General features: G+C 40.1%; 1 long non-coding RNA gene across 1 annotated transcript in view; it reads left to right on the plus strand.

The window, feature by feature from the left end:
* The first annotated feature begins 2640 nt into the window (after positions 1-2640).
* The window catches only part of LOC309867667, a 720752-nt gene continuing 706968 nt past the window's right edge, over positions 2641-16424 (plus strand). Inside the window, exon 1 of the long non-coding RNA XR_014313296.1 lies at positions 2641-2716. This is a non-coding gene — a long non-coding RNA (uncharacterized lncRNA). The remainder of the gene's footprint in view (positions 2717-16424) is intronic.

A 16424-nucleotide genomic window follows, 5' to 3' on the forward strand; every position in this document is an offset into this window, starting at 1 on the left:
CTTGAGAAAGGCTGGTACCGCTATATATTTTCCTCTCAGGACTGCCTTTATTGTGTCCCACAGATTTTGAACCGTTGTATTTTTATTATCATTTGTTTCCATGATTTTTTTCAATTCTTCTTTAATTTCCCGGTTGACCCATTCATTCTTTAGAAGGATGCTGTTTAGTCTCCATGTATTTTGGTTCTTTTCAAACTTCCTTTTGTGGTTGAGTTCTAGCTTTAGAGCATTGTGGTCTGAAAATATGCAGGGAATGATCCCAATCTTTTGATACCGGTTGAGTCCTGATTTAGGACCGAGGATGTGATCTATTCTGGAGAATGTTCCATGTGCACTAGAGAAGAATGTGTATTCTGTTGCTTTGGGATGAAATGTTCTGAATATATCTGTGATGTCCATCTGGTCCAGTGTGTCGTTTAAGGCCTTTATTTCCTTGCTGATCTTTTGCTTGGATGATCTGTCCATTTCAGTGAGGGGAGTGTTAAAGTCCCCTACTATTATTGTATTATTGTTGATGTGTTTCTTTGATTTTGTTATTAATTGGTTTATATAGTTGGCTGCTCCCACGTTGGGGGCATAGATATTTAAAATTGTTAAATCTTCTTGTTGGACAGACCCTTTGAGTATGATATATTGTCCTTCCTCATCTCTTATTATAGTTTTTGGCTTAAAATCTAATTTATCTGATATAAGGATTGCCACTCCTGCTTTCTTCTGATGTCCATTAGCATGGTAAATTCTTTTCCACCCCCTCACTTTAAATCTGGAGGTGTCTTCGGGCTTAAAATGTGTTTCTTGGAGGCAACCTATAGATGGGTTTTGTTTTTTTATCCATTCTGGTACCCTGTGTCTTTTGACAGGGGCATTTAGCCCATTAACATTGAGGGTAACTATTGAGAGATATGAATTTAGGGCCATTGTATTGCCTGTAAGGTGACTGTTATTGTATATGGTCTCTGTTCCTTTCTGATCTACCACTTGTAGGATCTCTCTTTGTTTAGAGGACCCCTTTCAAGATTTCCTGTAGAGCTGGTTTGGTGTTTGCAAATTCTTTCAGTTGTTGTTTGTCCTGGAAGCTTTTAATCTCTCCTTCTATTTTCAATGATAGCCTAGCTGGATATAGTATTCTGGGCTGCATGTTTTTCTCATTTAGTGCTCTGAAAATATCATGCCAGCTCTTTCTGGCCTGCCAGGTCTCTGTGGATAAGTCAGCTGCCAATCTAATATTTTTACCATTGTATGTTACAGACTTCTTTTCCAGGGCTGCTTTCAGGATTTTCTCTTTGTCACTGAGACTTGTAAATTTTACTATTAGGTGACGGGGTGTGGGCCTATTCTTATTGATTTTGAGGGGCGTTCTCTGAACCTCCTGAATTTTGATGCTTGTTCCCTTTGCCATATTGGGGAAATTCTCCCCAATAATTCTCTCTAGTATACCTTCTGCTCCCCTCTCTCTTTCTTCTTCTTCTGGAATCCCAATTATTCTAATGTTGTTTCGTCTTATGGTGTCACTTATCTCTCGAATTCTCCCCTCGTGGTCCAGTAGCTGTTTGTCCCTCTTTTGCTCAGCTTCTTTATTCTCTGTCATTTGGTCTTCTATATCACTAATTCTTTCTTCTGCCTCATTTATCCTAGCAGTGAGAGCCTCCATTTTTGATTGCACCTCATTAATAGCTTTTTTGATTTCAACTTGGTTAGATTTTAGTTCTTTTATTTCTCCAGAAAGGGCTTTTATATCTCTCGAGAGGGTTTCTCTAATATCTTCCATGCCTTTTTCGAGCCCGGCTAGAACCTTGAGAATTGTCATTCTGAACTCTAGGTCTGACATATTACCAATGTCTGTATTGATTAGGTCCCTAGCCTTCGGTACTGCCTCTTGTTCTTTTTTTTGTGTTGAATTTTTCCGTCTTGTCATTTTGTCCAGATAAGAGTATATGAAGGGGCAAGTAAAATACTAAAAGGGTGGCAACAACCCCAGGAAAATATGCTTTAACCAAATTAGAAGAGATCCAAAATCATGAGGGGGGAGAAAGGGGATAAAAAGTGGTTCAAAAAGGAAACAATAAAAAAAAAAGAAAAAAGAGAAAGAAAAAAAAAAGAATTTTTTAAAAAAAGAAAACACCTAAGAAAAATATAAAAAAGAAAAAAATATATGTATTAATAAACTAGTAAAAAATCGTTAAAAAAGAAAAAGGTAACAGTTAAAAAAAAAAAATTTTACCCGAAGGCAAAAAAAAAAAAAAAAAAAAAAAATTAAATTAACCGCAAGACTAAAAAAAATCACAGGGAAAAAGCCATTAGTCCGTGCTTTGCTTTCTCCTCCTCTAGAATTCTGCTGCTCTCCTTGGTATTGAAACCGCACTCTTTGGTAGGTGAACTTGGTCTCGGCTGGATTTCTTGTTCATCTTCTGGGGGAGGGGCCTGTTGTAGTGATTCTCAAGTGTCTTTGCCCCAGGCGGGATTGCACCGCTTTTACCTGGTGCCGAGGTGAGTAATCTGCTTGGGTTTGCTTTCAGGAGCTTTTGTTCCCTGAGCGCTTTCCGTAGAGTTCCGGAGGACGGGAATACAAATGGCGGCCTCCTGGTCTCCGGCCCGGAGGCGCCGAGAGCCCAGGGCCGCACTCCTCAGTGCGCGCCCAGAGAACCGTGCTCAGTTACTCCCGTCTGCCTGACCTCCGGCCGCGCTCCGAGCTCACCGAGCCTGCGACCGGTTCAAGGTCACCCCGAGCTGCGAGCTTACTGTCGGCTCTGTCTCTGTAGCCGGCTTTCCTGTTCCAATACCCGCAAGCTCTGTGACACTCAGACACCCCCGATCCTTCTGTGACCCTGCGGGACCTGAGGCCACGCTGACCCCGTGTGGGCTTTGCCCCGGGTAGCCTCTGGAGCGAAGTCCCTCAGCGGAACAGACTTATAAAAGTCCTGATTTTGTGCGCGATTGCTCCATCGCTTGCCGGGAGCCGGCCCCTCCCCCCAGGGTCTATCTTCCCGTCGCTTTGGATTCACTTCTCCGCCGGTCCTACCTTTCAGAAAGTGGTTGTTTTTCTGTTTCCAGAATTGCTGTTCTTCTTCTCTTTGATCTGCTGATGGATTTGCAGGTGTTTGCAATCTTTAGATAAGCTATCTAGCTGATCTCCGGCTAGCTGAAGTGGTCTCGGCCTGCTACTTCTCCGCCATCTTGACTCCTCCCCCCCTTACTAAGCTATTCTTTGTTCCCCAGAGATTTTGACACTCCTCCTTCCCTGCCAGTAGCTATTCATCCATAGCTATTTATTGTCATAGTGATTCACTATTCTTAATATTCTGGTATATTACAGATGAAAAAGTTATAGCTGGTAATTACTAGTCTAGTCACTAAGGAAATGTGTAGCCAAATGAGTGCCATGGGTAATAGTATCCAGGTTGCAGAAAATGATGCTGATTTAAGGTAGGACTATAACCTTAGTCCATCTCCTCTGAAGGAGGAATTGACAAAAGTAACAGGACACCAGACCCAGAATGAGAGGACTTGGGCAAGTATCAATTCCCAACAGTTTGTGTCTCAGGAAACAAAGGTTTTAGAAGAAAGACAGAGGGTCAGAGGCTTTCATACAGACTCAGGACAACATGTAATTCCCAATTCACCAAATGCTGGAAACGTGCCCTATAATATATTTCTGAAATTGTTTGTAGAGAATTAAATATAACTGATTCTGTAAATTGGGATAGTTGAGAAGGGTTGAGGGAGGGAGAACTTAAAGATAAACAACATAAAGTCTTGATCATGATCATTACTATGACAACACAAAATCTCTGGGGAGCAAAATTTTTTTTGTAAAAATGTATGAGAGTCAAGAAAATAATGTTTGCTGTCACTATTTCTATACGAAACTTCCTTAAAGTCCCAGGCACTGAAGAAAGATAAGGTAAAATGGAAATAATTATCAGGATTCAAAGGAAAAACAAAATTATTCTCTACCGGCAGTAGGATTTTCTATATAGCAAATCAGAGACACTCTGGAGATAAATAGTGAGAATTATTAAGAGAATTCAACAATGCTACTAGATATAAGATAAACACACAAAGAACAGCTGCATTCCTGAATACTTGCAACAACTAATAAGAAATATTCCACTCATTAAAGAAAGAATTACCATTAGGTATGTAAAGAAAAAAATAAGCAAAAAAATGTGGAGAACATGTATGGAGGAAATTAGTTCAAGAAGATAGGTCTAAATAAATGGAGCTATTTATCTATGCTATCATAAACAGGCCAACTCTTCCCAAATTAATCTGAAAATTCAACCAAAAATTTCAAAAAAGGGTGTCATAGATTTTTAAGAACACAGAAAAGCAAAGAAATGTTTGAAGAATAATATTAGAGACAGCTGAGGACTCATTTTACCTTATGTAAAGACTTACTTACCATTAAGCCACAATAATTTGGTAAGGTAGTTTGGGCACAGATGTAGATTAAATAAACCAACAACATAGAAATTGCAGCAAAACAAACTACACAGAGTTGAACAGTGCTCCCCTACGAACTTCAGAATATAAACTTATTGGAAATAGCCAGCAGATGTAAATAGTCAAAATGAGGGCACACTGGACTGGGCTGGGACCTAAGCCAATGACCAGTGTTTCTACCAGAAGGTCATGTGAGGACAGGAGACAGTCAGGAGAGAATACCACGTGATGATGGAGGCAGAAATTGCAATGATGCATCTACACAAAACGCCAAGACTGCTGGCATACACCAAAAGTTAGGGAGAAACGAGGAAGTATCCTTCTCCAGAACCTTAGAGATAATATGGCCCTACCAACACCTTGATTTAAGTGTTTAGGTCACCCCCACAACTGAGATTTCTTTGTTTTAAGCCATGTAGTTTGTGATCATTTGTTTTAGCAACCCTGGGAAACTAATACACAAGCAATCATATCAGATATTTATACAGGGCTGTCACATCCCATAGCTCCAAGGGACAGCGTTTACAATATATTCTATGTGCTCTAAGGCTGTGCCATTCACATAGCATATGTTATGAATGGTGCCCCCTGGAGTTGTGTAGAGCAACAGCTCTCTTTATGTAGGACAGAGGAGGCAGTACAAATTATTGTGGAAAAGACCAACATTTGAATGGTATGTGCCAGAATGAGGGCTAGGCGTGTGGAAAAAAATAAAGTCAGAACCTGGTCTCACTTTATATAAAACAAACAAAAAAGCCAAAAACAATTCTAGACAGAGTGATGGTCTCTCTAAACTTTATCCTTGGTAAGGTTTGAAAAAATGTAAATTTTAAAAGAAAATATTAAAATAACCTCATACCATTGGGATCAAAAAAAATTTTTTTAAAGATTTTATTTATCCATTTGACAGACAGAGACAGAGACAGAGATCACAAGTAGGCAGAGAGGCAGCCAGGGGGTGGGGAGAGCAGGCTCCCTGTTGAGCAGAGCCCAATGTGGGGCTCAATCCCAGGACCCTGAGATCATGACCTGAGCCAAAGGCAAAGGCTTAAACAACTGAGCAACCCAGATGCCCCTGAAAATTATTTCTTAAACAAAATACAAGAAAACCCAAAACACTGTTTTGATAAGTTTGAGTATATTGAAATTAAAATTTTCTGTATGACAAATAACATCACGAACAAAGTGAAAATACAAGCAACAAAACAGAAGACATTTGCATTATGTATTCCTTATCAAAGAGTATATCCAAAATAGTTAAAGAACCATAAATAAGTAAGAAAAGGTAAATAGGCCAAAAGAAAAAAAAATTAGCAAAATGTATGAGCAGGTAAGTGGAGACACCATGTTTATGAAAAAATGTTAAGTATTTTTTATGTTCAATAAAACTACTCTACGATCCAGTAATCCCACTACTGGTTACTTATCCAAAAAATACAAAAACATTAATTCAAAGGGATACATGCACCCTTATGTTTATTGCAACAATATCTATAATAGCCAATTAAAGAACAGCCCAAGTGTCCATCGATAGATGAATGGTTGAAGAAGATGTGATATAATTTACACATTGTTATATATTATATAATAAATGTGATATATCACATTAAGTATATATACGGATATATACGTATATATATTTGATAAGTATACTTATATATACTTATATACATTTAATGTGATATATCACATTTATTATATACGTATAATTATATATTATATATGTATATATACGTATTATATACGTTATATGTTTATATACGTATATATAAGTATATATTTACTTATATATATTTAATGTGATATATCACATTTATTATATAATATATAATAATATAATATAGAATAGAATAAATATATAATAAAATATTACTCAACAATAAAAAAGAGTGAAATCTTGCCATTTGCAAAAACATAGATGGAGCCAGAAAGTGTACTGCTAAACAAAATAAGTCAGAGAAAGATAAACACCCTATGATTTCACTTATATGTGGAATTTAAGAAACACAACAAAAGAGCAAAGGTTAAAGAGAGAGAGAGAGAAAGACCAACCAAAAAAACAAACTCTTAAGTCTAAAGAAAAAAACTGATGGTTACCAGAGGGAAACTTATATAGTTTCTGGATAAATACATTATGTTTTAACAATATAAAAATGGACTGGAAGGATTCATACTAACTTTAGGATAATATTCATCTATAAGAAAGATGAGCAAGGAATGAGATGAGGTGCCTTTAATTAGATATGTAATATTTTGATTATATTTTTAAAATCTAAAGTAAATATAAAAAATATTAACATTTATAAACTCTGGCATTAGGCAGTACATGGATATATCATTTTCTAATCTTTTAGTATGGTTGAAATATTTGGTAAACAAAATAGAGACAAAGAAAGAAAGGAAAAGGAGAAAGAGAGGAGGCAAGAGGAAAAGGAGGGAGGAAAGTGGATATGGTCTTTGGACACAGACAGCTCTGCAAGCTAATTGTGGCAGTGTGGTTTAGTAGAAGGAGCTTGGCTGTGGGCTCAAATAGACTTAATTCTGGGTCTTTCAACTTTCAATTATCCTAGGACTCCATTTACCCGCCTCTAAGATGGACAGATAGAATGTAACTAACCATGTTCTGTGAAGACTGTTGGGGAGTTATGTAAGATACCCTATACAGTGTCCACCAAGCACACAGAGTGCTCCCTGAATAATGCAGCCTCCTCTCTCTTCTTTTTAGCAGTGGGAAACAATAAAGTCTGCAGAAAGTATACCACCTTAATTCATTGGATGGAACTGAATTCCTCCTTCTGATGCAGTCTTTTTTTTTTTTTTTCATCTCAGTAAAAGTAATTTTGAAAAGAGATTAAATGCCTTTGGCATGAACAAAGATGCAGACTATAGAGAAAATTGTAGGGCTTCAGCTTCCACCAAAGTATCCATTATAAAGGTAGGTGAGAAGTTCCCATGGCTCCGCATTTCAGCTCAAGTCACTTATTTAAGGAGATCATGGCACAGGCCCTTCACCCTTGTCTGTTAACGACCTTACTTTGAAGTACTGAATGGAACACCCAGTAGGGTCAATTGCAGACTCAATGACAAGAATTAAAGCGCAAAGCTCCCTAATGAGATCTGTGCTTATTCCTTGTGGTTCAAGGAACACAGGAACACGGTGGTTAATAGTTTACAGCCTACAGGGTCAAACCCCTTGCAGAAGCAAGGCATTCCCTGGGCTGTATAAACAACACTGTCTGTAGTAGAAAGCTTGACCCTCCTTTTATCATGCCAGGAAATTCTTGGAATGTAGCCACTGTCTGATATTTATGGTTCCAGAAGCATTTGACTCTGAAAAGTCTCTAATTCTGGAAAATGGCTGCTTGTCAGTTGTGAAGACACAAGCAGTGGGGGGGAAAGTCACCTCTTAGAAGGAGAGCGAGGACAAAAGGAACAGCTTGTGAGGTCAGAAGTGTGGCAAGAATGATGTCTACCTATAGAGGAAGTGTATCTGCATGTTTAATAACACACATACCAAAGTCCTATACGTGTATTTCCACAAAGAGAAACTAAAATAGTAAAACGTGCTTAAACACATAATTTTGTTTAATTTACCTTTTGTCTATATAAAAAAATTGTGGCTTATAGTATTTAGCAAAATAGTAGAACAAAACAGTCTAAACTTACATAGGCTTCTGTCGCTGTGTAAACTTATTTTTTTTTTTTGAGCTCTTAGAACTGAAAGGAACCTTGAGAGGTCCTTTCATCTATTTCTTTCTTCTTTGCACTAACAGGGATATTCAGGGCAACCCAGGCAATTGTTCACCTTATTGTTTAAAAAAAAAAAAAAAAGAGAAAGAAAGAAAGAAAGAAAGAAAGAAAGAAAGATTGATTTTTAAAACTACCTTGGATATACATATCTCCATGTCTAAAAAAAAGAAAAAAAATCCTCCATTCTGAAATTCATTTCCAATCCTTTCTAAAGGATTTATAAATTAAGCATAGAGAATCCCATTAGATACCTAATAACTGAATCAGAGGTAGTGGTTTCATACATTTTCCAAACATCTTGTCTCCAAGGTAACCTGTTCCTTCCTGACAGGCTGGAGGGCTAGAGAGAAGTGAGAAGATGGAAACATGATGAAGTCACATCCAAGTATGAGGTGGCCACTGACTGATGGATCGATTCCGACAAGAATAAAACAATTCATAGAAATCAATGTCACCGGCCCACAGGTGCATCTCACAACTGCTGCCGCGCTGGAGATGAGTTGCAAACCCTGCATTCTTTTCTCAGTAACACTAGCGTCCAATAGTCAGATACAACCTTTAAGCCTGACCTCCATAAAGGGAAAGGGGGGGGGGGATGCCCCTGAACTCCATAGTAAGAAGTCACCCAGAGATCTTCAGCAGGTTATTCTGGTCTACAAAATCCAGGCAGGTGATGAAGAAATCAGAGGTACCTTGGTAGAAATTGAGTAAGGGACAGACTGGGCTAGAAAGAGAGAGGTAGATAGTGAGCCCTGTGATCAGGATCACAGAAATCTCAAAACTGTGGAGGTGCTGGGAAAAAAGAGATAAGGGAGCAAACCTGAACATCCTGCTCTGCACCTGCAGGGTTGGTGTCTTTTTTTATGATAATCACGTGTGACCAACAAAGAATAACCAGACCCTACAATGGAAGTAAGCCATAGAAGGTGTGATCACTAGTCCCTGTTCAATGGTGTTACCAATAGAAATGCTAAAAGAATTTAAGTTCCCAGGTTAGCTTTCTATTGAAGACCGACTTTAAATGCCCTCAGTGGTGACCCTGTAAGGTCCAGGGTTTTCTGTATCCTTAAAATTTTGTCTCTTTACTAACTGTCCTTTGTCCACGAAATTCATTCTTCCACTCCTTGAGACAAGAACCTACCTCTCCCGCTTCAAAAATAACTGGTATTTTGCTAGGAGTTCCTGGTATTATTCAAGGAAATGTGAAATCTCCTTTCCAAGAGTATTTGAAAATATCCAACTACACGGAAATGCTGTCACCTGGGAAGTGGTCCAAGTTTGAACAGTGGAGATTCGTTATTATAGATCTGTTCAAGGTGGAACCCCCCCAAACCTGGCCCGGTGTCACACATTCTGCACTTTTGGCGGGTTAAAAGACCCAAGCAGGGTTTGTAATAAAAGGAAACTTAGTTCTCCACCCAGTGGGACCCAGCAATTAATGAATTTACACATGGTGGTCCTTTCCTGCTTCAAGTCGGTTTCCACTACTACCCCTGTGTCTGCTTCCTAACATCTTAGTCCTATCTACACTACCATCAGCACACCAGTCTGAGGGGAGTTAGGGCATCCTGGAGCCAACTGGCCTGAAGAGATAGAATACTCATTAATACCAGTTTCTGTTTCCTGAGCAGCCAATACATCCCTAATACTGGGCATTAGGCTGCATGCCAGTATTTGAAGAAGATCCTAATAAGGAAGTATTAACATTATACTTTAAAAAAAAAAAAAGATTTTATTTATTTATTTGAGAGAGAGAGAGAGAGAGAGAGCAAGCAAGCACGAGGAGTAGCAAAGGGAGAAAGAACAAGCTGACTTTGAGCTGAATGTGGAGCCGGATTCAGGGCTCGATCCCACAACCCTGGTATCATGACCTGAGCTGCAATCAACAGTCAGTTGCTTAACTGACTGAGTCACCCAGGCTCCCCTAGCATTATTTTCATTTCAAGAAGGAAACTCAGGCTTAGAGAAGCCAATTTATTTAAGGATATGCAGTGAAGAAGAAGAGCCGGGAATCCAACCTTGGCGAGTATTACCTTCAAGTTCATATTCTTAATACCATGTTCTACTGCCTATATTTAATAAGACTTTGCCACGGACTAGATAGGGAAAGTTGGGCCAAAATCTCTCTGAATCGCGACCTTTTTATGCGTAAAATGTCTCTTCGTTTCTTCAAAAGAATTTTAAGAAGTCTACGTAAGACACCCGCGGTACTTACTGTGTTACGGCACCGGACTGGATCCTGGCGGAAGAACCAAGCGGCACTGGGAGACTTTGGCGGATCGGCTGTTTACTTAACACCGGTGGGCTCCGAGGATGTTGTTCTCCGAAGGTCTGAGCCCTGAGCATTAGCCGGGAGGGAAATTGATATCTTTCTACTTCCGCATACTCGGTACTTTTCGCGCACGCCAGAAACGGGGTAGGAAAGAACCCGGAAGGGCTTTGAGACAGGGCTGAACTCCCTCGCAAGTTTGGTCGGCCATCTTAGAGTGCGGTTTTTCCCTATCAACTGGAATTAACAAGTGTACAAAGTAGGAGGGGGAAAGGTAGAAAGAAACGGAGGGAGGGAAGGAGGGAGGAAGGAAGAAAGAAAGAAGAGAGTTTGAGGGTGAAAAAGATGCCTTTGTTAGTTAATGACTAGGCTGGACACGTCCCAAGATCACCTAAGGGTGGAGGCGGGTTACCTTGAGGAAATAACTGAGCGATTGGAAGGTTGGAACTTTTAGTCGCACCCCCCAACCCGCAAGAAAGAGAGGGGGTCTGGAGGTTAAATCAACTGCCAATAGTGAATGACTTGATCCGTCTTGCCTATGTCATGAAGCTGCTATTAAATCCCAGGGCAGGGTTCAGAAAGTTTCTGGCTGGTGAGCAGGAGTGTGGCCCGCCTAGAGAGGGCGTGGAAACTTTGAGCCCTCCCCCTACACTTTTCCCTGTGCATCTCTCCCATCTGGTTGTTCCTAAGTTATAGGCTTTTATAATAATCCATAAACCAATGTTCTAGTAAGTAAAATGATTATCTGTGTTCTGAGAGCTGCTCTGGCAAATTAATCAAATCCAATGTGGGGGCCACTGGAATCTCTGATCTATGGTGGACAGTGAGAGGCACAGATGACAGCCTGGGCTTGCGACTGGCATCTGAAGTGGGGGTGGGGCAGTTTGGAAAGAGCCCTCAACCAGTGGAATCGCTGCTATTTCTGAGCCAGTTGTGTCAGAACTGAGTTGCATTATAGCAAACCCAGCCGGCGTCCACACAGCATCGCTCATTTATTGGTGTGAGGAAGTGCCTCCCAACCACTCTCACAGGTTGGAACTGGGTCCAAGAAGCACACACACAAAAAAACTATTCCTGGCAGTGGGGACGCCATATGCAAAAACCCTCAAAATGGGGAGAAGTCAGAGTAGCTGGAACAGAATCTCAAGTAGGACAGTGAGGGGCATTGAGGCTAGAGGGTTCTGGAGGTTATTCTGGGGAGTTTGGGTTCAAATCTATCCTATTCTATTAATTCAAAGCATGTTGATCTATTGCCTAAATTTATCAATACAGACAAGATTCTCGGAAACAGTAATGAAAAGTGTCTGATGTAGAATCCTAGAGATGTAGAAATTGAGGGTGAGAGTAGAAATGCTTTGGGAAAGCTAAAGTTTTAAACCAGTTTAGGGGCACCTGGGTGCTCAGTTGGTTAAGTGTCTGCCTATAGCTCATGTCATGATCCCAGGGTTCTGGGATTAAGTCCTGTGTTGGGCTCCCAGCTCAGCGGGGGTCTGCTTCTCCCTCTTCCTCTGTGCTCTCTCTCTCTCTCTCAAGTAAATAAATAAAATTCAAAAAATAATAATAATAAATAATTTTTTAAACTCAGTTTATTGTATTTTGGGGGGAAAGGGGTTTTTGTTTTACTTTGTTTTGTTTTGCTTTTGCTCTTCTCCCTTTCATTGGAGGAAATACACAGATTGAGGTGGCCGCCGGTAAGGTACATTATTTCAAGAAGAAGCCCTGAAGGTGTTGTGGCTCTCTAATGCCAGGCTCCTAAAACCTTCATTAATTCATCTGACAAAGTTTTATTAAATGTGTGACAGTCACTGACACCAACTGGCCTTGTGTTCCTCGCTCATGGTACCCTGTTATTTTGTGACTTAGTATTCTCTGCCCCCAACAGCGTGCTCAATTACACAATTCCCCAGCTTCCTTCCCACGTAGGGAAAACTGTATGACCCAGTTCTGGAGAGCAAGATGTAAATGGAAGGTTTCTGGAAAAAAAGACAGCTTACCTAATATTAAAGTGCCTTGCAGACCTCTCACTATAGGGGTCATAACTGACTGAGGCCCCATCTGCTGCACTCTGAAATTTATCTCGATGTTTCCCAGGAGTCCATGCTATCCCTGGCTGCTTCCAGATCACAACCCAGTGCGTCAGGGACATTCCTGGGAGACTGGAGACTCTGAAGGGTGACTCTAGCCAAGGGCTCTCTGAGATTCTTACCAGATTGGATTACACAAGTCTGGTAAGGACACACCCATCCAACTTTCCTTCTGTCTTCTTCACTTCGAATCAGACTTGTACTGTGATCTGACAACTACCGTACACCCTTTTCCCACATTCCTTATGATGAATACTATCTTTTCATGATGAATACTATCTTTTCATGATGAATACTATCTTGGCATCTACTTCTCACAGGACCCAGACTAACACAGAAAATATGTAATGTATGTTATGTTATAAGAAAATCTCCATGATATATTCAGTGAAAAAAATTAAGGTTCAGAACAGTATGTAAAATGTGCTACCTCCTCTGTTAAAATGAAGGAGAGATAAGAATAATATGCATGTGTATTTGTTTTTGTATGCAAACACAGTGGTTACTTATGATGGTGCGTTAGAGTAGGACCTGGAAAACAGATGGAAAATGGAGAGGAGAGAGAGGGATTCTCTATTTTTATATACATTTTTGGTTTTTAACTAAGTGAAGATATTATGTATACATTTTTTTAAAGATAAAAGAGTCAATGTCTTAAGAAACTAATACAGATTTTCTGGGTTCTGATTGCTCTGGAATGTGTGACACGTATTCTTAATAAGGCAATTTAAGAGTTGGAAAATCTTTTTGTGAGCTATAAGGAGACATCAATTACTCAACGCAGTTGCATGCTAGAGCCCCAAAGCAGCACACTCCTCGAGAAGCTGAGAAAACTATTTAACACCCTTCTAACAGGATTCTGCCACCACTCCCAGTACACACAGCCACATCAACAGAGCCTCTATTCAGAATCTGAAGCTAACGTCTTCTGAATCGATTCCCTGCTTAAGTTTACATATGTGGCCATATAACTTCCCATTCTAATCCACAAATCCTAAAGATAGCAGGACTCATGATGACCTGGATGAATTTCCACTCCGAGGAGGTGGTTGCTTACCAAGAGCCAATGCTGTCTCCCCTGCTGGGCACATAATCAGGAGCTCTAAGATGGGCTTTCTCATCTACCTCAAACCCATTTGTGAGATTATGATACTTGTAAGAATGGATGTCAAATTATTGATAAAAATGCTTTATTAGTAGGCCTGATAAAAGTTTCATTAAGGCTTGATAAATATTTGGTGGTAGACAGTTTTGGAGAAAAAAAGTTGTTTATGATCTTTTGTGCATTTCACATTAGGACTGATGGGAAAAATTATTTGGTTGGGGGAGACATGATGAGTAACTTATATTGTCAGGTTAAATCTTTCAAAATTTCAGGAATTCATTTAATATATTTGGGAAAAGAGACTGTAGATGGTTTTAAGAGTAATAGTGTAGGATATTTAGACTAAACAATTACTCTTTTTTCCAATTCTCTAAAAATTATCTGTCATGTCTCCAAAGATGAATCCTGTGTATTATAAAGTAGTGGTGTTCCGTTAAAAAAAAAAAAAAAAAAATTACCATCTGGAGCCTATTTTCCTATTAACTCTGTTAAGAACTTTAGAGGGTTTTTTTTTGAGGATGGTATTGGGAATAAGGGTTACTCTTTATTGAGCCCCTACTATGTTCTAGGCCCTATGTTAGAAACTTTAAATGTATTATGTCCAAATTTTATAACTACTCTATGAGCTAAGTATTATTTTTTTGCAGATGAAGTTCTAAAATCAAGTAACCCAGATGGGGCAGAACAAGATTCGAACTCAGGGCAACATGGCTCCAAAGCCCACACTCTTTCCCCTGTATGAATTGCCTTACAGCACAGACAAGGGGCATATACCCCTCATGGCATCTGCCACAAAACTGATGACTGATATTTGTGCTCTATTCCCTAGGCATGGAATTCACCCATCTATCCAGAAGTTGTCCTGACGATTGTATTTTTGTTCACCCCAGTTGGATTTGTGGTGGATCCAGGGAAGCCCAGCAGGTGAATGCCCTCTTCATGTCATTTGGGTCATATATTCCAGCCAGATTGGAACCAGTACCACTGAGTCTCACTCTTTGAGGTGAGGCCTCCACATTGTAGGAGAGACAGAGTCAGGCCTGCAGCCTGACTTCCTGCCTTGCAGGAAGACTTTCTCCATCAACATCAGAAAACAAATGTTCCACAGACAAGGCTGTTCAGCACACCTCAAAGGCATCTCCATGGCCCAGCTCTAGTTATGACCCACCAGTGTTCCAAGGAAACCTGAGTTCATAGGATGTTAATAAGAGCCTCAGGGAGTTAAAAACATAGGATAAAATAACTCAGAATTCCTACATTGGGACACTGGGTACCATTATATGATTATATGGTATGCTGTTTAAAATTTCATTTTACTACATAACACCTCACTACATGGCAATAAAAAAAAAAAAAAAAAAAAAAAAAACCAGAATCCAGAAGGTATGCTCAAAATGAAAAGTAAACACATTATTATCTTTTTGCATATCCTTCTATCTTAAACTTTGTAATCATGTATAAAAACATATCCTTCATATGATAGTCAATATTCTGCATCTTGTGCCAGTCAAGGTTCCCAGTTGTAAGCAAGAGAAGAGAAATCTGTCTAATGGAAACAGATGACACTTGAAGGTAAAACAGACACTTGAAGAATTGATGAAGCCTCAGCACCAGGCACAGAGGCCTCCCCACAGGGGACATTCTGAAACTTCTGGGAGAAGCTGTTCTGCTCAGGACACCACTGCTGGGTGCTTGGGGCCACTGGGACTTCCTCAGCTGCCATCTCAGAGACTGCCTGAGCCCTATGCCTCCTCTGGAAACATTGTCTCTGTTACCCCTGCAGGAACAATGAGCCTCCTCTATCAGCAGCCTCATCAGAATAGACTCCTTACCCCTGCTTCTTTGCCTCACAAGCTATCTGTGGTCATTTGTTCTGAATGGGAGAGTCTAAGACTGGTGCCCACATCACAGTGAAGGGAAGCTCTCCAGAAACCACAAAAAGCCACAGCCTCTTACTGGTGAGGATCTTTCCTCCAAATTATTATTTTAAGTCAGTGTGAGTAAGGGCCAGGTGGGGCCAGGTAGGGAGAGTTAGATAGGGGACTATGTAATCAGGCTCACAGAAATCCCCCAAATCTGGAGGAATGGGGAAACCAGGGATAGGGGAATGAACCAGACCATCCTGCCCTAGGACCACCCTGCCCTAGACAGCAAAGAATAACCAGACCCTAAAAAGGAAGTAAGCCACTGAACTTATTATCACTAGTCCTTGCTCACTGGTTATCAGGAGAGGTGTTACAAGGATTTAAGTTCCCTGGTTAGCTTTCTATAAAAGACCAACCCTAAAGGCCCTCATGGGTAACACTATTGTGACCCCTTTCGCTCCTGAAATCTTTTCCTGTATCCTTGTTAATAAACTTCAATTGTTTTACTCACTCTCTGTTGTACAAGAGATAAATACTTTGACTCCATGAGACAAGAACCTAGGTCTCCTGCATCAAGTGTCACCTGGAACATACTGATTTCAAGTCAGGAACCAGCTGTTCTGTAAAGGCTGGGTTCCTGGAGAATAGCTGGGGAAAGAAAGAAAAAGAGACTTCTTTCATTGAGTCTAATATTTAGCCTTACGATGAGAATAATGCTGCATAAAAGTTTCTCCCTTATTAAAGCTCTCCAATAATTATCAATTTTGTCCCCTTCCCACCTTCTAAAGTGGGGCAGTGAGGAGACACAAGACCACACCAGCTCAACAGCACTACCTCATTTCTCATCCTGTGCTTTGACATCAACAAAATATGTGAAGCTGGGCAAATAGCAAGAGGTGACTTTGCTT

The sequence above is a fragment of the Mustela nivalis genome (genome assembly GCF_964662115.1).
Source record: "Mustela nivalis genome assembly, chromosome: 6".
Taxonomy (NCBI): Eukaryota; Metazoa; Chordata; class Mammalia; order Carnivora; family Mustelidae; genus Mustela; species Mustela nivalis.